Below are 27,245 nucleotides of genomic sequence, written 5' to 3'. Positions count from 1 at the left end.
GTGGGCGGATCACAAGGTGAAGAGTTCAAGACTAGCCTGGCCAACATGGTGAAATCCCATCTCTACTAAAAATACAAAAATTAGCCTGGCGTGGTGGCAGGCACCTGTAGTCCCAGCTACTCGAGAGGCTGAGGCAGGAGAATGGCTTGAACCCGGGAGGCAGAGGTTGCAGGGAGCTGAGATCGTGTCGCTGCACTCCAGCCTGGGTGACAGAGCGAGAGTCTGTCTCAAAAAAAATAAATAAATAAATAAAAATCAATCAATCAATCAGCAGTCGAAAGAGAAGGACAAGGAAAAAGGAGCAGTGAGGAAAAAGAGGAGAAAGAAAAAGAGGAGGAGGAGGAAGGAAAGGAAGGAGGAGACTGATCGGCACTGGACAGGCCTTCTGAAGTTGAGATGAGCTGGAGGAAAGGAGGGCCGTGGCCAGCGCAGACACAGGACGCTCAGCTCTGAGCCTCTGCATCCCTGCAATCCATCCACCTAAGCAGGCAGTCCCTAGCTTCCCTCCCTGCCTCACTCACTGCTGTGAAGGAGTGAAGACCCTGGGATGTCGGGGTAGCTTCTGGATCCAAGACTCCATTCACTCGCAGGTGTTCCATGTCTTCCGCCCATCTCGAGAGGAAACAGTGATGGGCTAGGAAAAGGCAAGATCTCCCCACTGAGAACACAGGACCAAAGCTAGTCTTCCTCCAGGACAAGGGAAACCCGCTCTCGCCCCGCAGTGAAGGTGAGCACGTCTCATCTTCCAGTTACGCAGCACTGCACTGCGGCCACACTGCCTTCCGCATGGTTCTGTGCTGATTTCTGCAAACAAGGAAAGGGCTCAGCAACGTGGGAGATGGCTGTGGATGAAGACCCAGATCAGGGTTCTGCGGAAAATCTCTCAAGTTCAGTGCAACGGTGGGTTCATGGCTACAAAATGTGAAACTCCCCAAAATTCATCTTTAGCTTTCTCTTGGATACCACCAAAAGCACAGAAATTTAAAGACATTTCCCCATGATCCCAGCACTTTGGGAGGCTGAGACCAGCAACATAGTGAAATTCTATCTCTACCAAAAAAAATTAGCCAGGTGTGGTGGTGTGCACCTGTGGTCTCAGTTACTCAGACGGCTGAGGCAAGAGGATCACTTGAGCCCCGGAGTTTGAGGCTGCAGCGAGCCGTGATCTTGCCACTGCACTCCAACCTGGGTGGCATAAGGAGACTCTGTTTCCAAAATGAAAGAAAGGAAGGGAGAGAGGGAGGGAGGGAGGGAGGGAAGGAAGGAAGGAAGGAAGGAAGGAAGGAAGGAAGGAAGGAAGGAAGGAAGGAAGGAAGGAAGGAAGGAAAAAGGGAGGGAGGGAGGGGAAAAGAGAAAGGGAAGGACGGAAGGAAGGAAGGAAGGAAGGAAGGAAGGAAGGAAGGAAGGAAGGAAGGAAGGAAGGAAGGAAGGAAGAAGGGAGGGAAGGATGGAAGGAAGGAGGGAGAGGGAGGTAGGGAGGAAGGGATGGAGGGAGGGAGGGAAACTCCCTCTCCAGGCATGGAATGGAGAGTCCTCCCAAGGAACATAGGCAAGATAACCTTTTGCAAGGCAGCAGCCAGTCACATCTGAGTCCATGCTCCCTGAGACTCTCTGGGTAATACACACAGCACTGATTCCCGAACATTTAGAGGTTGTCGAGGGACTGTGCTAAGCCTGTGCTGTGCGTCCCCGAAGCACTGAGATCCCCAGATTCCTAGTCCCCACCCCCACACAGGCACATTACATACATTTGTTTATATGGAGCTATGGTGCTGTCTTGATCTCGAGGCAGCACGGCCTGCTGATGAGGTTTGCTGTTGACATTTCAACATTAGCTGGCTTTTGTCAATTGTGGCAGCCTAAGAAATTCTATCTTAAGGGCGGTTCTTTATTAAATTTGCAAGATACAAAACTGTGACTGACAAATAGTCTCCTTTCCCTTTGCAGATGCATAAATAACAGCCGGCAACTCTACCATCATTAAAATGTGCTCCATATTTAAACAAAAATGTAATCGCCAAAGAGTTTCTTACAAAGGATCAGGGTCCCCAACGTTTGGCTTCATGAAACATTTTCTTGATATTTTTCAATGGTTATCAGCGTGCAGATCTTTGAACGGAGGGGGGAGAAGACACAGCAGGAGGACGACAGAAAAAAGAACATTTCCATGAGCCTCCTTGCTCTGGGTTTTACCAAACTTTGTCACAGAATCTTCTGTGCAACTCTTTTATGTGCTATCGGTGACATAATCCCTGGTTTTTTTTGCCAGCCATTATATATGATAAATAAAACAATGGTCTGAAAACACTGCGATCTCTCATCAATGTCATTGTGAAAAGGGCCCAGATAGATGAGTTCTGGAATCACAGGCAGATGACATGGCTGGCCATGTATCATCTTCTATGTATTGAACGTAGTCTTTGTAAAGATAGAACGGTAATAAAGAGTGGTATTGTGTGCTCTGAAAGGCTGTGTGGGTCTGTGCATGACTAATCTGTCTTTCTGCATTATTTTATTCAATCTTCTCTGACTTTATGCCTTTGACATTTTTGCTACACTCAGTAAATTTGAGTGAATAGGCAATTTTAAAGAATTTTTATAGGGCTTCAGAGAAGTCATATGCAGGCTGTATCTTTGTTCAAATTTAACAGTTTAAATATTTCCTTTGTCTAGGGTGCAGAGTAATCTTTAGACAAAAAAATGAAAGAATGCTCTAACCTTAAGATTTTAACATTGTTTCTTGAAACAGTTCAATTATTTAAAGAAAAAAAAAAAAAAAACCAGAAGAGCAAGCTTATGATGGAGGAGCTGGCCCACTTTCTTTATTTTCTCATTATTATAAATAGGAGACTGGTCCTTCTGACGATGAAGACATTCCTTCTTTCTCCAGAATTTAGAGACGCAAGGGACGAAATTAAAGGGGTTATTTTGGAGCTAGAGTTCAGATGGCCTTATTTGAACATCAACTACTTTTTCTGAGTTTGTATTGCAAGAGTAGTTGTCTGTAAGTAAATAACGAGTTCATTACATGTCTTTAACTCACTGTGTGCCGTGTTATCAGTTCGGTATCTAATCTGTAACATTGGTTTGGCTAAGCACTCTAGTTTAAATAATTGATGCCACAGAGGGGTATGTAATAAGAAAGTTTTTAAAATTATTTTCGTTGCTAAATTGTGCGGAAGTCCCCGCCTTAGTATAGCAGACTGCTACATTTCAAGAGACACTCTCTCCTACTTAGGCTGTTAAATGATTCAGAAAAAAAAAAAAACCACGCTGGGATTACTTGATAAAACTGTTTGGGCCAGCAGGTGGTAGCCTCATAGTTTTGGCTTATAAATACTTTTAAAAAGATTATTAAGCAATTTAAAGTAAACCTAAACTACAGATGAACCCGGACTGATGGATTCATATAGCCAATTACATTTTACAGTATCTATGTCAAAAACATAGTTCATATATTTCATTTTTATGAATCACTTCACAAGCCCACATCTAACAGGGTAACTGAGCACTTAAGTTTAGTACCTCTGAGATGCTTTCAAGAAACTGGACTTCAAGATTTTCTTTTCTTTTTTTTTTTTTTTTTTTTGAGACAGAGTCTCAATTTGTCACCCGGGCTGGAGTGCAGTGGCCCGATCTTGGTTCACTACAACCTCTGCCTCCTGGGCTCAAGCAATTTTCCTGCCACAGCCTCCCGAGTAGCTGGGATTACAGGCATAAGCCACCATACCCGGCTAATTTTTTTTTGTATTTTTAGTAGAGATGGGGTTTCATCCTGTTGGGCAGGCTGGTCTCAAACTCCTGACTTCAAGTGACCCACACACCTCAGCCTCCCGAAGTGCTGGGATTATAGACATGAGCCACCATGCCTGGCCTGGCCCTCATGATTTTCTCAAGTGGGAAGCTGGTTCTGAGTGAGATGTTTTGGACAAATGGTGACTGGCAGGTCTCACTCCCCAGCACAGCTAGACCCTAGGGCCACTTCTGGAGCAGAAGGATGGAGCTAGGTCCAGGGCAGAAGGCAGCTTTCCTCCAGACACCCAGGGAAGGCTAAGGGCACACAGCTGTTAGCGGTGGCCTCTTGCAAGACCAAGGCGGCCTGCATTCAGCCCCACTGCTCCTGGAACTCGACTGCAGTTTCCCCACCACACCCCTGAACGTACAGCAGGCACCTGCAGGAAGTCTAAGCAGCTCCAGAAGTCTAAAAGCCCAGTCATGGTTCACAGACAAGGGACTCATCGGTCATGCCTCGTGCCGGTGGTGTCCCCACGAGGAACACTGACGAAGACAACTTACATCCTGCTGAGAACTCATGGTGATAAATACCCAGGTCCAATGTGAGGTACTGAACATTTCTGTAATCATCTAGCAGAGGACGAGATCGGATGCCTGGTGTCGGGTTTGTGATTTCTGCCTTGTAAATGGGTAAACATTTCACGTCTCCACATAAGACTGAAACATGAATCCCCTATCTGTTTTTCATAGCAGACACAAACAAATACTACTTTTTTATCACTGCAAAGCACTTGATGTAAGTTCATTAAAATGAAAGATTGGAGAGCCCCCAAATATAGGATAATATGATTCGTGTATAGATCCCGGATAATAGATGTGGTTTCTATTATTTTCCCACCGCATAAAGGACTGTTCCTGTTGCTTCGGGAGGACTGCTGCCTTCCTCTTCATGAGCCATTTTCATAAAACTGAATAAACAACAAACACAGCCATGATTAGCCGTGACAGTTCCCCATTGATTTATTGGACTCAAATCCTAAGACGAAGTCTAGTAGGTCTGTCTCTGCACGTTTTTATCAAATAATAAAACTATAAAAATGAAATGATCCACTATCTCCAAAATGACAGAAAATAAAAGGTTTTGCAACTTAAAGAGATCTTCCTAATATCACCAAGCCAGATGCAGGATTTACATTTTTGGAAGATGTCCCTTAAAAGTGAAACAGCGGCAGAGAGGCCCTCTTGCCGGCATGCCTTTTAAGCCCAGTCTGAGTTCTCTATGCTTGAGAGCGCCTTACGATGCTGTAACTAACCTCAAACCTGGAGCAGCAGGGGGGCAACAAACCTCAGAATACAGCAATGTCATGCTTTACAGGCACTCTCTCAGCAACAGCATGAATGAGGGGGGAAATTGGTTGCCTAGGAAACCCTCTAGTCCTGGTAATTATTACTGTAACTGACTGCACACCCCACCTATAACAGAAATGAATAATAATTTATAATCGCTGACTGGCAGCTTTCTGTCTGTGCCTCTGCTCACCACTGCTACCTACTGGCATGCAAAATTAGTTACAAGCAAAAACAGTGGGGTAGGCAGAGAGAAAAGCCACCAGCAAAAAGAACATTTCAGGAAATCTTCTCCCATCTTCCCCCACCAGGTTCTGAATATAGTTCAAGTCAATTGCTGCTGGATCAATAGAGCAGAAATGAAAAGTGCTTTGTACAGGGCTTGAACAATGTCATGGAAGTCGGTCATCTCAATTAAGGGCAATTTCATATTGTGACATGAACTAGACCCAAAAGAAGGTGCTTAATAAGGTTAACAGACGCTAAATATCAGCATATATCTTACTGACCCCAAATATATGACTCACAAGCTCTTTAATAGTATAGCATTTGATGCTACGCAAAACTGCTATAAATAAAATCCTATCTGGTAGTTTGATCAATTAAACTACGTAATTAACAAAGATGGTCCATTTATCTTAGGTTGTCTCATTTGCAGTACAGTGTTAAAGCACCTCTCCTGGAAGACTAGTTTGTTTAGAAATTAGAACCTTCATAGTGATTTACTGGATTTGATTTAAAAGACACAGCAGGAGTTGGCAAAATTCACATATCATGGGGTTAATGTGGGTTAGAATGTAGCTATTTGTAATACAAAAATATTGCAAACCAAATACACACATCTGATTTCTTTTAATCTTGGTTCATCTTTTTGCAGAAGTCGTTAGTTTGTGAAAATGAACAACAAAAACAGCTGCATTTGCCACTATTAGGACACAGAAATCTGCCGTTTTTTGATTTCCAAAGCGAGAGAATGCCACGTGGTAATGAACCACGCCCAGGTTACTGGAAAGGTGTCGACTGACTGATGGGCTCCATGGCTCCCACCGTAGGGAAGGCTATGCCCACTGAAATCTACCAGTTGTATTCTTCAGCTACCACAGATTCAGGCTCCACAATTGACTAGTGTGTCCTGGTCAGTACATTTCAAAGTTGAGAGAGCCTTTTCAGTTCAAGAGGAAACAGATGAAAATGGACAAACAGCCCCGAAGCCAGCCTAACAATCACCAAGATGAAGAGTATGAATAAGAATTACAGGGAAACCCTCAGCTCTTCCCATGGGCGGCAGTCCACACTCAGCCCTATGGAGCCCTCAAATCCTCCCACGTTCCTGAGATTGGCTGGCATACGAGAATGTCCCTAGTCAATCTGATACTAAACATCAGGGAATCCTCTGTCTTAAGCCCCCATCAGTTGACTCCATTGCAACATAAAATGTCATTTTCCAAAAATATTTCCATTTTAAATCCACGTACAATGGCAGTACAATGGCTGGGTTTTCTTCCTTTTCGTTGTTATTGGAAACTTAGCTCCTTACTTTTCAAAAAGATCAGATTTCCAGAAAATGTTCCTAATTCTTCAGAGACTTTCGCACAGTTCCAATATGGACAGAGCTTTTCCTACAATGAGTCTCTTATTAAGGGACCCACAGGGACCAGATTGGGAGTGTGCAACACCAGCCCAGAACACACACACAGGTCTGAGTCCTGGTCGTGTGGAAAGCCTGCACAGGTCACAGTCGGGCTCCGTGCTCTTAAGCACATTTGAGTTTCAAGCAAGTATTTGCAAACTTCACTTTTCTGAAGAGGTTCTGAGTGCTGCTCTTTGGCTGCACCTCAATTAGCTCCTAACAAGTGCTTCTTGAAAGATTTCCAGTAAGGCTAAAACATTAAACTTACGCCTTTGTAACTACAGGTGGATCTAACCCAGACACGGCTCTGTATCTTAGAATAGCAAAGTCTGCCCTAAGGCACAACATTGTCTTCATTGTAATTCTTATCAGACTGAACCATTGCCTCTTTGCAAATAAGATTCACCAGCAAATCACTGACAGCCCACTCCTACCCTCAGTTTAGCTTCCAAGATCCCAAACGGACACGACCAAGAAAATCTTGGAACCTAAGAAAATATCTGTAATCTCCAAAAATATATTTTACTGATAATAGACTCCGAGTTCTTACTACTCGAACACATAAATTTATCAAACCCCTGTGTAGGTTCTAAGTTTCATCATCCCTGTCCCCAGTACTAGAACATTTTCCAGAAATCCACTTGAACCTTAATCCTACCTAGGGTACCTCCCTGACATGAAGCAGCTGCCAATTTTCTTACCTCAAAGAAGACACGCCCAAGTCCAAACTCTCGGTGCACAGCTCCCAGAGCACGTCTGGGATTTTCCTTTGACCTAAACACTTAACCTACCTTCCCAGTGACGATCAGTTACTTGAAGGCAATGTATTACCTTAGCACAGTATCTTACACAGTTTCAGTTATAACTTAAGGCCAGGTGTAGTGGCTCTCACCTGTAATCCCAGCAATCCGGGAGGCCAAGGCGGGTGGATCACCTAAGGTCAGGAGTTCAAGACCAGCCTGACCAATATGGTGAAACCCCATCTCTACTAAAAATACAAAAATTAGCCAGGCATGATGGTGCGCATCTGTAATCCCAGGTACTTAGGAGGCAGGAGAATCACTTGAAACCGGGAGGCAGGGGTCGGCAGTGAGCCGAGATTGCACCATTGCACTTCAGCATGGGCAACAGAGTGAGACTCCGTCTGGAAAAATAAATAAATAAATTGTAATTTCAGATTACAGCTTTCTTTTTTTATATTAAAGTTTCAATGAGACAATCTGAAGCTGATCTTAAGTGTTCTGTTTTAGGCCTTCTTATGTTTTTTTGAGACAGAGTTTTGCTGTGTCACCAGGTGCCAGACTGGAGTGCAGTGGTGCTATCTCGGCTCACTGCAACCTCTGCCTCCCAGGTTCAAGCAATTCTCCTGCCTCAGCCTCCCAAGTAGCTGGGACTACAGGTGTGTGTCACCACTCCCAGTTAATTTTTTGTATTTTTTTAGTTTCACCATGTTGGCCAGGATGGTCTCGATCTCTTGACCTTGTGACCCACCCGCCTTGGCCTCCCAAAGTGCTGGGATTACAGGCATGAGCCACCATGCCCGGCCATTTTAAGCCATTATAAAGCAGAACAGTAGACCAAGAACACGACAGGCAGTGTCCTCCACCAGCTCTCCTGCTATAAATGCTGGATCAAATATAATAAATATCTTCTCAAATACAGAGCCTCACTCACATGGCAGTAATAAAAATCGGCAGTGACTAAAAAAGAATAGAAAAAAGAAAAAGCTGAAATCACTCACATCAAGTTGGAGCTGTCCGGGGGCCTAACTAAGAAATTTATGTTTTAAAAGCATAAGGATTTAGGAGGCAAGTCCTTGAGCTCGACCAAGACAGCAGAACTAAGATCATACATGAAGACCAGACCCAGGAAAGGCTGCCAGACTGCCAGAGTGAAAAGCCGGACTAGAAGAAATGTTCCCACTATCAGAAACACCAACCACAGCAAGGAAACTTGTTCTTATCTGCCTGAGCTCTAGGTAAGGGTAACGTCTTATATTAGTCTGTTTTCACGCCGCTGATAAAGACATACCTGAGGCTGAAAAGAAAGAGATTTAGCTGGACTTACAGTTCCACACGGCTGAGAGGGCCTCAGAACCACGGCAGGAGGTGAAAGGCACTTCTTACACGTGGCAGCAAGAGAAAATGAGGAAGCAGCTAAAGTGGAAACCCTGATAAACCCATCAGATTTCGCGAGACTTACTACCATGGGAACAATGTGGGAGAAACTGGCCTCTTGATTTAAATTATCTCCCACCAGGTCCCTCCCACAACACACAGGAATTATGGGAGTACAATTCAAGATGAGATGTGGGTGGCGACCCAGAACCAAACCGTATCACATCTCCCCTGGGAATGCTAGCTGTGGGCTGGCCTTCACGTGGGTCAAGATCGGAGGAACTGCAAGCTATGAAATTAACTGAAAATCTCCAAGCAAGGAACTCAACATGGAGAGAAACTGCCAAGGACTTCTGACTTTAGTCTTGAAGGATTTAGGGCCACAGAACTTGCTCTTCTGCCATAAACAGCTAGAAAACTGAAAACAAGTGTTTTCAGACACTACGACCAAGAAATATAAGACTAAATAAGATTCCTAAAGTAAATGAGGTGAGTCCTATAATCACCCTTTCTCTTGAGATGTTTGTTGGACCGCAGAACAGAGAGAAGGAATCCAAGCAAAATAAGACTGATCTTATAGTGGAGAAACTGAGCAGGGACCAACTCAGCAAAATAATCAAGATCAACACAGTGATGTGATGTGCAGAGAAAAACACCTCACGTCTACGGTATTTTCTTGAAAACTCACCAATTCAGGCTAAAAACACCTCACATCTATGGTATCCTCTCGAAAACTCACAAATTCAGGCTAATTATAAGAAAACACTGGACTCAAAATGAGGGATATTTATATAATACCCACAGGCCGATACTCTTCCAAAGCATAAAGCTCATGAAAAACAAGAAATTGAGAAATTGTCACAGAGAGGATGAGACTAACAAGACCCGATCACTAAATACAACGGATATCTTGGAATGAATCCTGGAAAAGAAAAAGAGCACTGGAAGAAAAACTAGTAACATTTCAATAAAATCTGTACTTCAGTAAATACTATGGCATTGTGCTAATGTCTTAGTTCTGACAAATGTACGTTGGTAATGTCATGTGTTCACATTAATGGACAATAAAATTGGGTGAGGAATGTCTGAGGACTCTGCACTATCTTTAAACTTTTCTGTAAATCTAGGTTTATTCCAAAATAAAAATATTAACAAAAATCCTGGCATCAAATTAAAAATTACTAAACATGAAAATAAGATCCAAATTGTGACCCACAACCAGGAGAAAAAGCTTCTCAGGAGGAATAGACACGAAAATGACAGAAATGACAGAATGAGCAGATGAGGACTTTAATGCAGTTATTATAAATAAGCTTAGAAGTTTAAAGAAAATCATTAAGAAAATAGAGAAAGGAAAATTGTTTATTTTTTAAAAAATGGAAATCCTAGAGGTATACAGGTATATTCCTCCAGGCATATTCAAATATAATATCTGAAACAAAAAATTTACTGGATGTGAGCAAGAGCAAATCAGATGTTGCAAAAAACAATTAAAATACAAATTTAGTGAACTTTAAGATATATCAATAAAAACTAGCCATAATGAAAAAAAAGAAAAAGGACTGAACAAAAATGAACTAAGCCTCAGTGACCTTATGGGACAATAAAAGCTATATAATAGGCTGGGGATGGTGGCTCATGCCTGTAACCCCAGAACTTTGGGAGGCTGAGGCAGGTAGATCACCTGAGGTCAGGAGGTTGAGACCAGCCTGGCCAACATGGTAAAACCCTGTCTCTACTAAAAATAGAAAAAAAATTAGCTGGGTGTGGTGGCAGGCACCTTAATTCAAGCTACTCAGGCGGCTGAGGCAGGAGAATCACTAGAACCCTAGGGGTGGAGGTTGCGTTGAGCCAAGATCGCACCACTGCAATCCAGCCTGGGCAACAGAGCAAGATTCAGTCTCATAAATAAATAAATGCTATATAATATAAATGTAATTGGTATGCCAGAAACAGGAGAAACAGATATTGGGACCCAAGCAAACTTGGAAGAAATATGACCAAAATATTTCCACATTTGATGAAAACTCTAAATCTACAGATCCAAGATGCTCAACAGATCCTGAGAAGACTAAACACGAAGAATATACGTACGCACATTATAATTACAGCGCTAGAGGGAAAAGCATACCACCTACAGTGGAATGAAAATAAGACTAATAAAAGGTAAGACAGCACCATGAAGTGCAAAGGCATGGAAAAACATCTTCAAAGTGCTAGAGAAGACAAGTAGGTCAGGCATGGTGGGGTTCATGCCTATAATCCCAGCATTTTGGGAGGCTAGGACAGGAGGATGGAACACTTTAGCCCAGGTGTTTGAGACCAGCCTAGGCAACACTGTGAGACCCTATCCTTACATAAAATTTAAAAATTAGCTGGCCCTAGTGACATGTGCCTGTAGTCCCAGGTACTCGGGAGACTGAGGCAGGAAGATTGCTTGAGCCCAAGGGTTCAAGGTTGCAGAGAACTATGATTGGTGCTGTTGCATTCCAGCTCGAGCGAGAGTGAGACTGCATCTTGAAAGAGAGAAAAGAGAGAGGGAAGGAAGGAAGGAAGTGGGGGAGGAAGGGAGGGAGGGAAGGCAGGAAGGAAGGGGGTGAGGGAGGGAGGAAGGGAGAAAGGAAGAAAAGGAGAGAGAGAGAGAAAGAAGGGAAGAAAGAAAGAAGAGAGAAAAAGAAAGAAAGAGAAAGAAAGAAAGAAAAGAAAGAGAAGGAAGGAAGGAAAGAAAATAACCTATCAACCTGGGATTCTATACCCGACAAAAATATCTTTCAGTTACAAAAGTAAAATAATACTTTTTCAGAGAAAAGTTGAAAGATCTTGATCTAGCAGACCAACATTTAAAACTTTTCTTTTCAAATTAATGAATGACAACTTCTTACATTTTTAAGGCTGATGAAAAACCTTCATTTCAGTTAAAAGTACGGTAATTGCGTTTACTCCTAAATATTAGCAAAGCAAAGATAAAGTTGGACTACTGGCTTCTGGTCTGGCACACAAGCAGCTTAGACGTCATGACTACATCCTAGTAAGTAAATACGTAAACAAAATGAAAAATTTTCTAAAAGTTTTCTAAAACACAACTTGAAAACATCCAGCATGCATGTTGAATGTCAGTACAATGAATCCAAGACCAAGTATATATGTTACATGCAGCAAGGCTAGATTACAAGTTTTCATAGTCACCATCATCATCGTCATCATCTTCACGTTTTCTTTTCAATGCATTTGATGATTCATTGGCAGTACTTTGTGATGACGCCATCTTAGTGGTAATAAGAATGTTTTTGGACTCGAGTAATGATGGATTAATCAGAACATTATGAACTGCGGAGGTTCCAGGCATTGAAGCTTTTACAGCTGGAGGCTGCGAAGTGGGCATCTGCACTGTAAACCTTTGCCCTGTGAGGGACATGGGAGTCCCTACTTAGTTGAAACAGACATGGTCTGTGGGATTGGTGAGCCGAGAGTGGGAGTACTTGGTCTGCTAACAACTGAACCCACACTTAACCCCGGGACTGTTATTCTTCCCGCGGAAGGTGATGCCTTTTTCTGTAAAGATTTCAGCCTATCGTTTGGCACTGTTAAGCAGTATCAATCAGCTGGCAACCTAGGTCCTGAATATCGTTCGATCAATGGCAAAGTGGGTCGATTTCTTTGCCTTGCGATATCTAATAAAAAAATCTCTTGGGGGAGGAGAGGTAAAAGACTGGTAAGCACAGCACTGGATTGCCAATCACACATCATCTACGTCAACGGTAGCTTTCTTAGCATGGCTTGAATAAATGTTCGCATCATCTAGAATTGTGCTCACATATCGGAAGGCACACTCCAACATCCGATTTATAACTCTTGGCTCATATTCTGTAATCCCCATATCCTTCAGGATTTGTGCCATCATCTGGGCATCTTTCGGCATGTTCTTGGAAGAAGCCGTCTTGCCAGACTCCCCTGATATCCGATTATCAGACTTCTCAAGCTAAATCACCCACATTCATGTATTTCAGTCCGATTTTGACGCAAGTTCTTTGCCTAGTGCGGTTTTTCCAACCCCCTGGTGTACCAGTGGGCAGGATGTCCAGAAGCTACATGGTCCTCGCCGCGACGGTTCTGAACACCTTGCTTCCCCTTGGCACTACAGGGAGGACCACTTAAAACATTGTTAAAACAAGTTCTACAGGCTAGAGGGAAAAAAGCCGGGTGAACACGTCAAGGTACAGAAAGCAATGAAGAGCACTCAACATGGTAAATTCATAAGTAGACACTGAAGATTTTTAAACACCTGGAGAAAAAGTTTCAGAGAGGAACAACAAACTGAGGACTTTTGTAAATACTTTCCTTAAAAAGCAAAGATAAAGTTGGACTACTGGCTTCTGGTCTGGCATACAAGCAGCTTAGACGTTGTCACTGCATCCTAGTAAGTAAATACGTAAACAAAATGAAAAATCAATTCTTAGATGCGTAAGAGCAGCAAGGTCACAGGGCAAACGATGATGGCCCCTGAAACTGGAGAGACCGCCAGGCAAAGGCAGAGAAGCACAAGTAACTGGAGCAGAGACCCTCAGATGGAGGCCTCTGTGGAAAACAGCGCCAGGGAAGGGAAACCTGAACTGTAATTAACTAACTACACAGTGTGAACAAGTCTGAGTTGAAAACTCCGGAGGGATTGTCATTCCTCTGCACACATACTTCTATGAGTTGTGCCTTCAGGAGTTCTACCAGGTTCTCAAAGCAAGTATCAGAGAAGTAACCCCTTGTGTTTCCAGCAAGGGTAAAGGAAAAGGAACCATTTAAAAACATGCCAAAATACTCTGCTCTTTTTCACAAGGTTTGCCCGCAGGAGAAACTAAACCGGAAGACATCCTGCTAGGGTTTTTTTAGGGCCGAACTGACCTAGGGGAGGGGAAATAATCAACCTCAAGCAGGCCTTCCATGTGGGAGAAGGGAAATAACCAATACCAGCTCCCTTTAGTCATCGTGTCTCCGGTAAGGCTGGTGGGGGTAATGGGAAGCACACGCGAAGTTCACAGTGTAGAGGTACAGGCTCACGAAAAGATTAAGACCTGATCACAGGGCTATAGAACTCTAGAGAAATCCACATTACCAAGGACCTATGTATATAGCCATTCCTCCTACTCAGGACACTGTGCACAGCTGTGAAGGAAAAATCACCAGGCATACTGAAAGGTGAAAACGTTGTTTGAGAGAGAGAGCAAGCATTAGAACAAGACAGAGATACAGCAAGGATGTTGGCATTATCAGACCAGGAATTTAAAACAACTATGACTAAGGGCTCTAATGCATAAAGTAGATGGATGCAAACACAAGTGGGCAATGTAAGCAGAGTGATGGAAAGCCTAAAAAGTACCAGAAAGAAATGCTAGAGCTCAAAAACCCTGCAGGAGAAATGAAGAATGTTTAGATGTGCTCAAGAGTACACTAAATAAAGCCAGGAATCTCTGAGCTTGAAGATATCTCAACAGAAACCTCCCAACTGAAAAGCAAACGGGAAAAAAAAGGCTAAAAACTGCAGAACAGAATATCTACAAAGGGGAAAGCTTCGGCAAAATGGGAAAGTCAGCATAAGAAGAAAAAAGGAACAGAAGAAATAGTAGAAACCATAACAACTAAGAATTTCCCCAAATTATTACGAGACACCAACTACAGATCCAGGAAGCTCAGAGAACACTGAGCAGGATAAATGTTCCACCTAGCCATCATCGTTATCAAACTACAGGAATCCACAAAGAAAAAAATCCTGAAAGAAACCAGAGGGAAAAAACACATTTTCTATAGAGAAGCAAAAGAGAGAATTATACCCAACTTGTTAGAAATCATGCACGTAAGAAGAGTGGAGTCAAATACTTAAAGCCTCAAGAGAAAAGAACTCTCAACCTAGAATTCCAAACCTTGAGAAATAGCCTTCAAAAGTAAAGGACAGAGGCCAGGTGCAGTGGCTTATACCCGAAATCCCAGCATTTTGGGAGGACAAGGTGGGAGGATCACTGAAGTTCAGGAATTCAGACTGCCATGAATTCCAGCACTGCACTCCAGAAGTGTTAAAGAAGTTCTTTAGAGAAAAGGAAAATTAGGGCCAGGCACAGTGGCTCACGGTGGCTCAGCACTTTGGGAGGTCAAGGCGGGTGGATCATGAGGTCAAGAGATCGAGACCATCCTGGTCAACATAGTGAAACCCCGCCTCTACTAAAAATACAAAAAATTAGCTGGGCATGGTGGCGTGTGCCTGTAATCCCAGCTACTCAGGAGGCTGAGGCAGGAGAATTGCCTGAACCCAGGAGGCGGAGGTTGAGGTGAGCCGAGATCGCGCCATTGCACTCCAGCCTGGGTAACAAGAGCAAAACTCCATCTCAAAAAAAAAAAGAGAAAAAGAAAATTATATATTTCAGAAATTCAGATCTTCATAAAGAGCATAAGAGAAAGAAGAGGTAAACGTAAAATAGAAACTTAGTTTCTTATTCTTACCTATTTAACAGATAATTTGTTCAAAATAATAGTACCAACAATGCATATGATTTTGTTTACTTATGTACATATCCATGCTAATGTATACTGATGTGTTAGTTAAATGAATGACAGCAATGATACAAGGAACAGCAGAGAGGAATAAGGATTATGATGAGGCATTTGCATTACTCAGGAAACAGTATAGTATCATTTCAAAGTGGAATTGGATAGGCTGTAGATGTTCCAAACTCAAGGGCAGCCACTAAAAAGATGCTTTTGAAAAGTATAACTGACATACTAATTAGAGAAAACGGAGTCATAAAAAAATGTTTAATTAAAATCAAAAAGGGTATTTACCCAGGCAAGGGATCAGTAAGAGAAAAGAAAAGAAAAACAAACAAAAAAACCCAGAGAGCAGAAAAAGAGTGGAAGACAAAAATGAGAAAAAAGAACAAGAGCAACAAATAGAAAACAGTAAAAACATGGTAGATATTAATCCAACAATATCAATAATCATTTTAAATGCCAGGGGTCTAAAGGTACCAATTAAAAGACAAATTGTCAGAATGGATCAAAAAATAAGACCCAACTATACACTGTCTACAAAAATCTTGAAGACACACATAAATTTAAAGTGAATGGATGGAGAAAGATACTCCATCAATCAAAAGAAAGTGAGAGTCATTATATTCACTTCAGATAGAGCAGACTTCAGATTAAGGAAAGTTATCAGGAAAAAAGAGGAACATTCTGTGATTACATAGGGGTTAGTTTTCCAAGAAGACACAGCAATCTTGAATGTGTATGCACCTAACAACAAAGTATCAAACTACATGAGAAAAAAAACTGACAGAACCGGAAAGAGAAATAGATGAACTCACTATTACACCTGAAGACGTCAATACTCATCTATCAGAAATGGGCAGATCTAGCAGTCAAAAAATCAGTTAAGGACACAGCTGAACCCAATAACACCATCTACCAACTTGATGTAATAGTCAGCTACAGACTACTTCATTCAATAACAGTAGAAAACATATTTTTTTCAAGTTAATATGGAACATTAACCAAGATAAGTCACATTTGGGGTGATAAAACACACCTTAACAAATTTAAAATAGTAATTATGCAGTGTCTGCTCTCTTACCACAATTGAATTAAACTAGAAATCAATAACAAAGATAGCTGGAAAATCTCCAAAATACTTGGATATTAAACAACACACTTGTAAATAACACATGGAACAAAGAAAAAAATCTCAAAAGAATTTTTAAAATATTTTGAACAAAAATAAAAAATACAGCTTATCAAAATTTGTGGGATGCACTGAAAGTGCTTAGAGAAAATGTTCTAACATTGGATGCACACATTAGAACAGAAGAGATCCAAAACCAATCACCGAAGTTTTCACCTTATACAAACAGAAAAAGGAGAGCAAACTAATTCCTAAGTAAAGAGAAGAAAAGAATGAAAATTTAAAGCAGAATCAATGAAATCAAAAACATAAAATCAGCAGAGAAAATCAACCAAGCCAAAAGCTGGTTCTTAGATAAATAAAATCAATAAGACAAGCTAATGAAGAAAAAGGAAAGAGGACACAAAATGCTAATTTCAGAAATGGAAAAAGAGACTGTCACTACAGATCAATTCCAGGGAGATTAAAAGGATAACCAAAACATACTATGCACACAACTATGCACACAAATTTGGTAACCTAGATAAAATGGACCAATTCCCTGAAGGGCACAATCTACCAAAACTCATACAAGAAGAAACAGGCAATCAGAATAAGATTATCTCTATTAAATAAATAACTTTCCAAAAAGAAAGTACAGGCCCAGATGGATACACTTATGAATTCTATAAAACATCTGAGGAAAAAAATACCAATTTTCTCCAATCTCTTTCAGATGACAGAAGCACAGGGAATGACTCCCTAATTACTGGACCCCTATGTCATCACAGAATGCTCCTAAAGCACAGAGAATTACTCCCTAATTCCATGAGTTCAGCATTACCATGATATCAAAATCAGGCAAAGATATTACAAGAAACTACAGACAAATATTGCTAATAATCATAGATGCAAAACTCTGTAAAATATTAGCAAACTGAATCCAACAATGTGTGAAAAGGATTATATACCATGACCAAGTGGGATTTATCGTAGGTATGCGAGGCTAGTTCAACATTTAAAAATCACTCTATCACATCAACAAGCTAAAGAAGAAAAATCACATGATCACATCAACAAAAAGCGTTTGACCAAATCCAACACCTGTTTATAATAAAAACTTGCAGTAAACTAGAAATAGAAAGAAGTTAATCAATTTAATTTTTAAAAATCTACAAAAAAACCCATGCTAATATGATATTTAATGATGAGAAACTTGAAGCCTTCCCACTAAGATCAGGAACAAGGCAAGAATATCCCCTCACCTCTCCTTTTCAACATCATACTGCAAGTCCTTGACAATGCAGAAAAAGAGATAAAAGGTATACACATTTGGAAGGAGAAAGCCAAACTGTCTTTGTTCATAGGACAATCATCTTTGGAGAAAATTGGAAAAAAAAAAAAAAAAGAAAGCCTCCTGGAACTAATAAGTGATTATAGCAAGGTTACAATGGTCAATCACTTCCTTATACACCAGCAGCAGTGAACAGTGGAATCTGAAATTATAAATACAATACCATCTATATTAGCAACCCCAAAATTAAATACTTAGGTATAGATTTAATAAATTATGTACAAAACTTTATATACAAAACTGACAAAAGAAATTAAAGAACTAAATCAATGGAGAGGTATTCCATGTTCATAGATAGAAATATTCAACACTGTCAAGATGTCAGTTCTTTCCAACTTGATCTAGAGATTCAATGCAATCTCACTGATAATCCCAGCAAATTATTTTGTAGATATCAATAAACTGACTCTAAAGTTTATATGGCGAGGTCAAAGATCCCAAATACCCAACACAATTGGGAGAAGAACAAAGTTAACTGACATTTTCAGACTTCAAGTCTTACTAAAAAGCTATAACAATAAGAGAGAAATAGGTCGATGAAATGAAACAGTTCAGAAATAGAGCTACATAAATACAGTCAACTGACCTTTGACAAAGGAGGAACGGCAATACGACGAAGCAGAGAGTCTGCAACCAATGGTGCTGGAGCAACCTGGTATCATATGCAAAACAAATCTAGACCCAGCCCATACACACTTCACAAAAACGAATTCAAAATCGGTCACAGACCTAAACATGAAATGCAAAACTACAAAACTCTAGAATATAGGAGAAAAATCTAGAAGACTTTGGATTTAGCAATAGCCTTTTAGATATGACAGCAAAGGCATGATTCATGAAAGAATAAACTCATAACCTGGACTTCATTAAAATTTCTGCTGTGTGAAAGACACTGTCAAGTGAATATAAAGACAAACCACAGAGCGGGAGAAAATACTGCAAAAGACATTTCTGATAAAGGATTGTTATCTAAAATATACAAGACTCTTAAACCGAACACAGTAAGAAAACAACCTGACTGAAAAAGGAGCCAAAGTCCTTTACAGCCATCTTACCAGAAGATATACAGATGGCAAAAAGGCATCTGAAAAGATGCTCCATATCATGTGTTCCCAGGTAAATGCTAATTAAAACGAAAATGAGTCACCACTACACACCTATTAGAATGGGCAAAATCCAGAACAGTGACACCACCACATACTGGCTAGAATGTGGAGCAACAGGACTTTCATTCATTGTTGGTGGAAATGCAAAATAGTACAGCTATATTGGAAGACAGTTTGGCAGTTTCTTACAAAACATAGTCTTACCATATGATCTGTCAATCATACCACTTGGTATTTACCCAAAGGAGCAGAAAACTTATGTCCACACAAAACCCGCACACTGATGTTTATAGCAGCTTTACTCGTACTTGCCAAAACTTGAAAGCAACCAAGATGCCCTTTCAGTAGGTGAATGGATAAACTGTGGTATATCCAGACAATGGGATATTATTTCAGAGCTAACAAACCATGGAAAGACATTAAGGAAACTCAAATGGGAAAGAAGCCAATCTTAAAAAGCTAAACATTATATGACTCCGACTACATGACGTCCCAGAAAATGCAAAACTGTACAGACGATTTTAAAAATCAGTGATTATCAGGTACTGGGGCATAAGGAGGGATGAACAGGCACAGCATAGTGGATTTATAGGACAGGGAGACTCAGTATGATACTATAATGTTGAATATGTGTTCCTATGTATTTGTCCAAAGCAACAGAATGTCCACCAAGAGTGAACCCTAGTACCAACTATAAACTTTGGGTGACGATGTGGCAATGGATGTTCAACCATTGTAACAGATGTATCCCTCTGGTGGGGATGCTGATAATAGGGGAGGCTATGCAGGTATGGGAGCATGGGATATAAGGGAAAATCTCTACCTTCTGTTCAATATTGCTGTGAATCTAAAAGTGCTTTAAAAAAACAAGACTTTTTAATAATGAGACAAAATTATCAAAAACAACTACTTCCAACCTTCTGAGTATTGACCAAAATATAGAACAAATGGAGAACTGTTTATTCAAGAAAACTACTGAAAGTTGTGTAAAAAGGAGGCAGAAAGTGCAAAAAAAAAGAAAAAGAAATAAAGTTGGGTAAAAATGATGAGAGTATGTGGCATTGTGACCACCCTCCCTCACTCCGGCTCCTTCAGAGCAATAGTGCTAACAGGGTAGGACAACTTGCAAAACCAGAAGCATTTATACTGTACGTGGCTGACTCAATTTGAAACAATGTGGAAAAATCCAATACCTAGGGGCTTTGTCAAAAATAGCAATTTCAGTGTCAAACACAGGAAAGGCCCATATCACAGATGACCTGAAGCTGAAATACTAGTTGGGCCAAACAAGAGACCAGCAGGAAAAAAAATTCTGCCTGGAAATTTAACAGAAACAATCAGGAAGTGAGACAATCATGGTCCTTGATAAGCTTACATTTTGAAAGGTAATGGGTATATATTAGGGTATTAACATGCTGAGGAGAGACCACAAAAGGCTCTAACTATATGCACATCCCCAGGGAAGACTTGTAAATTACATAAATTTTCAGCGTGTTCCCCAAACAAAACAGAGACTTTGACAAAGTCCTAATGAACCACGATGTTTAAGTATAATCTCTGACCAACTGCTAGCTAATCACAAAGATATATTGATTCAAAGTGACCCACAAGTGGCCAGACTTAACTAAGGAGAGACATCAGAGGCCACATGCTGTAGAGAAAAACATAATTCATCAAGGCCAAGTCATAAACAAACAAAAAGGAACAATAACGCCAGGCAGGAAGGTATCAGAATCAAAAGCTGTTACAAATGTATTATTTAAAATGTCCAGTTTTAAACAGGAAAATATGGCTTATCTAGTACAAAAAAAAATAGTATAAACAGAAGCTATTTCCAGAGGTTCTCAAATATTGGACTTAACAGACAGACTTCAAAGCAGCCAATAAAAATATCTTCAAAGAACAAAAGAAAAGCATGTTTAATCAAAGCATGAAAACAATGACTAATCAGAGAACACTTAATAAAGAGATCAAAATTTTAAAAGAAATGGAAATTCTGGAGTTGAAAAGTAACTAAAGTGAAAATTTCACTAGAGGGACTCAAGAGCAGACTCAAATGCAGAAGGAAGAATCAGTGAACTCAAAGATTCATCAATACAAATTATACAATCTGCAGAACAGAAATAAGAATGAGAAATAAACCGAGTATGAAACCTGTGGGATACAATGAATATCAACATATGCATAATGCAATCTCAGAAGAGGGAAAGCCGTACAACTTTTGGTATCTTTTGAAAAGTCATAGAAGTTTTGAAATTTTCACTTTAGTTACTTTTCAACTCCAGAATTTCCATTTCTTTTAAAATTTTGATCTCTTTATTAAGTGTTCTCTGATTAGTCATTGTTTTCATGCTTTGATTAAACATGCTTTTCTTTTGTTCTTTGAAGATATTTTTATTGGCTGCTTTGAAGTCTGTCTGTTAAGTCCAAATTTTCTAAGAAGTATAAATCTGCATATCCAAGTATCGCAACGAAATCCAAGTAGGATAAACATTATGATATCCACACCAATACACATCAAAATCTTGAAAGCAGCAAGAGAAAAATGGACTTACTATGCACAGGGGAACCCCAGAAAGACCAGCAGCTGACTTCTCAAAAGAAACAATGAAGGCAAGAATTAAGTGGTGTAACATCATCTACTGCCAAACAAGAATTCTAAATCCAGTAAAAGTATCCATCAGAAAAGAAGACAAAAATAAAGATCTTCACAGACAGACAAAGAGAATTTGTTGCCATCAAAATTTTTTTTACAAGATACGCTAAAACAAGTACTCAGGCTGAAAGGAAACATGACCAGATGGTAACTTGAATCCACATAAAAAAATTAAAGCACTGGTAAAAGGAATTATATAGTCAAATATAAAAGACAGAAAAAAAATTTTTTAATTTTCTTCTCTTACTTAAAAGATAATTGCATGGAAAAATAATAAACCTGTATCGTTACAAATATCAAACCTGTATTGTTATAAAATACGTTAAAATAATAGGACAAAGGAAAAAAGAGAGACTAGAGCTATGCTAAAGCAAAGTCTACTGAAATTAAGTTAGTATTATACTGAAGTAGATTATGATGTTAAAATGTATCCTATAAACTCTAGAGCAATCACTACCAAATAACTCAGGAAACAGAGTAAAGCTCTCTTCTACTATATGAGGACACAGGAGGCCATCTGCAGGCCAGGAAGAGAGCCATCAGCAGGAACCAAATAGGCTGCTAACCTTGATCTCAGACTTCTGAGTTTCCACAAATGTAAGAAATAAATTCGTGGGTTTTAAAAAAAAAAATAGGTTTTTTTTGGTAAAGGAATTCAAAGTTTATTCTAAAAGATTTACTTGACACAGCAAAGTAACCAAGGAGGAGCAGAGGAACAAAAAAGACATGACGTATAAAAAACTAACAAAATGGCAAGAGCCATTGGTATGTAAATAAGCCATATCAATAATGATATGAATTAACACGATTTCAATAAAAAGATAGGCTGGCAAAATAGATTTTTTAAAAAACCAAAATTCAACCGCATGCTGCCTACAAGATATAAATGCTAAAATTCAAAATCAGAAAGGATGAAAAAAGACCACGTAACCATAACTGTAACCCAGGTTGAGGAGTCATAATCATATCAGACAAAACAGACATAGGCTTTAAGATTAAAATGTTGCTAGAGATAAAAAAGACATTTTGTAATAATGAAAGCCTCAATTAATTAGAAGATACAACGACAGACATATGTGCATCTAACAACAGAGAAAAAAATACATGAAACACAACTAACAAAACTTGAAAGATAAAACAGTTTAATAATAATAGTGGGAGGCCTCTATATCCCACTTTCAATAATGATAACCCAAGTAGACAAAAAATCAGCAAGAATACAGAAGACAGTATCAATGACCTTGACATACCTCAACAGAACACTCCACAAAACAACAGAAGATGTATTCTTTTGAAGGGCACACAAGAGAATGTATGCTACCCATTCTTTTAAAATCTTAATGAATTTTTAAAAACTAAAGACTCCAGACACAATAAAACTAAAGTAGGAACCAATGGAAACTTGAGAAAATCACTAATATTTGGAAATTAAACAATACTTATTACAATAACTCATGAGTCAAAAAAGACATCTCAAGAGAAATTAGAAAATATTTTTAACTAAAGAAAAATTAAAACAAATCAAACATCACTGGATGCAGCTAAGGGTTAATGCCTAGAGGTCAACTTACATCTTTAAACATCTATATTAGAAGACAGCAGTCTCAATAACTTAACACCTCTAAAAACTATAAAAGGAAGACCAAACTAAGATTAAGCAAGGAAGAAGAAAGGAAATAGTAAAGATTAAAGTAGAAGTCAGCTGGGCGTGGTGGCTCAAGCCTGTAATCCCAGCACTTTGGGTGGCCGAGGCAGGTGGATCATGAGGTCAAGAGATCGAGACCATCCTGGTCAACATGGTGAAACCCCATCTCTACTAAAAATACAAAAAAAATTAGCTGGGCATGGTGGCACACGCCTGTAGTCCCAGCTACTCGGGAGGCTGAGGCAGGAGAATTGCCTGAACCCAGTAGGTGGAGGTTGCAGTGAGCCTAGATCGCACCATTGCACTCCAGCCTGGGTAACAAGAGCGAAACTCCGTCTCAAAAAAAACAAAGAAAACCTGTTTCTTATGGAGGAGAGAAATCTATAACAATAAACAAGACACCTGCATTTCACACATTAGGAACTATTTCAATGAATGGAAAGCTCTTAAATATGCATGATCAATTAAAAGTCAATTTTTAAGTACAATGAGCATAATCATTATATAACAGTTAATATTCTTTAATAATTTTGAAATTCCTTTAAGATACTATACTGTCCCAGAATCAGTCTAAAAAATCATCAATGATATGCAGACATACAAGTGTATATGTTAAAACTATGTCCTCAATAAGGGAACAAAACAAATATACTTCAAAACAGATTTTGCTATGTTTTAAAGAACTCAAATAGTAAGTATATGACCCATCAGTCCTATTCCTAGCAATCTACCCTGAAGATATACCTCTAATGATACAAAAATACATATAGAAAGTTATTCACTGGTGCCAAGTGCGGTGGCTCACACCTGTAATCCCAGCACTTTGGAAGGCCGAGGCAGGCGGATCACGAGGTGAGGTGTTTGAGACCAGTCTGGCCAACATAGCGAAACTGTCTCTACTAAAAATACAAAAATTAGCTGGGGATGGTGGAATGCACCTGTAATCCCAGCTACTTGGGAGGCTGAGGCAGAAGAATCACTTGAACCTGGGAGGCAGAGGTCAGGGTGATCATGCCACTGCACTCCAGCCTGGGCAACAGAGGGAGACTCCATTTCAAAAAAAAACAAAAAGAAAGTTATTCACTGCATCATTATTATCTAATTGCCAAACATTAGAAATAACCTAAATGCCCATATCTAGGAAAATGGCTGAATAAACTATGTACGAGCTACACAATGCCGTACTATAAAAAAAAAAAAAAAGGCCAGCACGGTTGCTCACGCCTGTAATCCCAGAATTTTGGGAGGCCAAGATGGGCGGATCATGAGGTCAGGAATTTGAGACCAGTCTGGCCAACATAGTGAAACGCTGTCTCTGCTAAAAATAAAAAAAATTAGCCAGGTGTGGTGGTGTGTGCCTGTGATCTCAGCTACTTGGGAGGCTGAGGCAGGAGAATCAGTGAACCTGGGAGGTGGAGGTTGCAGTGAGCAGAGATCACACCATTGCACTCCAGCCTGGGTGACAGTGCAAGACTCCAACTCAAAAAAAAAAAAAAAAAAAACACCACACAGAGACAGACACAGAAAAACTGATAGATTGCAAGGGCATACTATTAAGAGAAAAAATTAAAGTGCAGTAGAGAATGACACCTTCATGTAAGAAACAAATGCATTTAAGAAAACTGGCCAGGAGTGATGGCGCTGCCTGTAATCCCAGCATTTTGGGAGGCCAAGGCAGGTGGATCACTTGAGGTCAGGAGTTCTAGACCAGCCTGGTCAACATGGCAAAACCCCATCTCTACCAAAACATACCAAAAAAAAAAAAAAAAAAATTAGTTGGGTGTGGTTGCACATGCCCGTAGTTATAGCTGCTCAGGAGGCTGAGGCACAAGAATCACTTGAATGCAGGAGGCAGAGGTTGCACTGAGCAGACACTGCACCACTACACTTCAATTTGGACACAGAGTGAGACCTTGTCTCAAAAAAAAAAAAAAAAAAAGAAAATATACATGTATTTGCTATGAGTATAGAACATAGAAAAGTTAAACCAGAAGCCAAAAATATTGGTTCTTTATAGTAAGTAGGTGAGGATTTGTGTGAAAGAGACATAGAAAGGTTAGCAAGAAACTAGATTACTTACCAGGGACAGGTGGGAAAATGATAGCAGCTGGGAACGGGAATGGGGTGGGAGGAATGAGGTATGAACAACACTTCTCTGTGTACATCCTTTTACAAAGCTGAGACTCTGAGAATCATGAGTGTTTCACATATTTTTCACATACTGAAAAAGTAAACCATTGAAATCAACCAGGATGTTTTTCTTTTCAACTTTTTTACTCAAACAGTTAAAAAAAATGGACCAGGAACGATCCAAGATGGCCGATCGATAACAGCTCGGGATTGCAGCTCTCAGTCAAAGCTCAGAGAACTAGAGGAGGCCACACTTTCAGACAAATTCTGGTCGCTCAGGAAGCAGAAGATCCCCAGTGGAGGAGTCACACGGGTCGCCAGCGCGATCGGCACCTCAGCGCGGCAGCTCTTGGAGGAGAGTAAAAACAGGGCCGGCTCCCCTTCCGACCGAGGTTTGGAGGACCCACACGGGTCCCCAGCACGACTCCTGAGACCGGCGCAGCGGCTGTGATGGCACCTCAGCACAGCAGCTCTCGGAGCAGAGTAAACGAGACTGGTTCCCCTTCTGACCCAGGTTTGGAGCCCGGGGAAGGCAGAGTCGCCCATTACGGACACAAGAAGGAAGCCAGACAGGAGAATCCTGGGCAGAAAAGCACCATCAGTCTTAACGCCGCCTTTCTGGCCCTGGGAACTAACAACTTGGATTTCCACTCAAGAGACCTAATCTGAAAGTTGGTAATTCCAAAGATGACAGGAGGATAAATTTACAATGATGGGAAGAAATCAGAGTAAAAAAGGCTGAGAATACTCAAAATCAGAACGCCTCTCCCTCTAAAGATGATCAGTTCCACATCAACAATGGAACAAGGCTTGATGGAGAACGAGCGCATCCCGATGACAGAATCACTCTTCAGGGAATGGATAATAAGAAACTTCTGTGAGTTAAAAGAACATGTTGTAGCCCAACGTAAAGAAACTAAGAACTTTGGAAAAAGGTTTGATGAAATCCTATTGAGAACAGACAACTTAGAGAGGAGTATGAGTGAATTAATGGAACTGAAGAATACAATACAGGAACTCCAAGAAGTATGCACAGGTTTAAACACTCGAATTGTTCAAGCAGAAGAAAGGATAACAGAGGTCAAAGTCCAACTTAATGAAAGAAAACAAGAAGACAAGATTAGAGATAAAAGGATAAAAAGGAATGAGCAGAGTCTCCAAGAAATGTGGGACTATGTGAAAAGACCAAATTTACGTTTAATAGGTGTACCTGAATGCGACGGAGAGAATGAATCCAAGCTGGAAAATACCCTTCAGGATATTATTCAGGAAAATTTTCCTGAACTAGCAAAGCAGGTCAATATTCAACCCCAGGTAATACAGAGAACACCACAAAGATATTCCTCAAGAGGAGCAACCCCAAGGCACATAATCGTTAGATTCACCAGGGTTGAAACGAAGGAGAAAATACTAAGGGCAGCCAGAGAGAAAGGTCAGGTTACCCACAAAGGCAAGCCTATCAGACTTATAGCAGATCTCTCAGCAGAAACTCCACAAGCCAGAAGAGAGTGGGGGCCAATATTCAACATCCTCAAAGAACAGAACCTTCAGCCCAGAATTTCATATCCAAACTAAGCTTCAGAACTGAAGGAAAAATAAAATCTTTTATGAACAAGCAAGTACTCAGAGATTTTATTACCACCAGGCCTGCTTTACAAGAGCTTCTGAAAGAGGCATTACACACAGAAAGAAACAACCAGTATTAGCCTTACTAAAAATATACCAAAAAGTAAAGAGCACCAACATAAAGAAGAATTTTCATCAACGAATGGATCAAACAGGCAGTTAACATCAAATGGCAGTAACCCTAAATTTAAATCAACTAAATCCCCCAATCAAAAGACACAGCCAAAACCCAACGGCATGTTACATCCAGACCTGTTTCA

The 27,245-nt window shown here is 40.2% G+C and overlaps 1 pseudogene across 1 annotated transcript in view; it reads right to left on the bottom strand.

Annotated features, from left to right (window-relative positions):
- The window catches only part of LOC144580754 (transcription initiation factor TFIID subunit 9-like), a 34,514-nt pseudogene extending 11,537 nt beyond the window's left edge, over nucleotides 1-22,977 (bottom strand). Inside the window, exon 1 of the transcript XR_013530885.1 lies at nucleotides 8,780-22,977. The product of XR_013530885.1 is annotated as a transcription initiation factor TFIID subunit 9-like (transcript). The remainder of the gene's footprint in view (nucleotides 1-8,779) is intronic.
- Between the last annotated feature and the right edge of the window lie 4,268 nt (nucleotides 22,978-27,245).

Source organism: Callithrix jacchus, chromosome 22 (assembly GCF_049354715.1).
Source record: "Callithrix jacchus isolate 240 chromosome 22, calJac240_pri, whole genome shotgun sequence".
NCBI lineage: Eukaryota > Metazoa > Chordata > Mammalia > Primates > Cebidae > Callithrix > Callithrix jacchus.
This window is presented reverse-complemented; position numbering and strand designations above follow the sequence as displayed.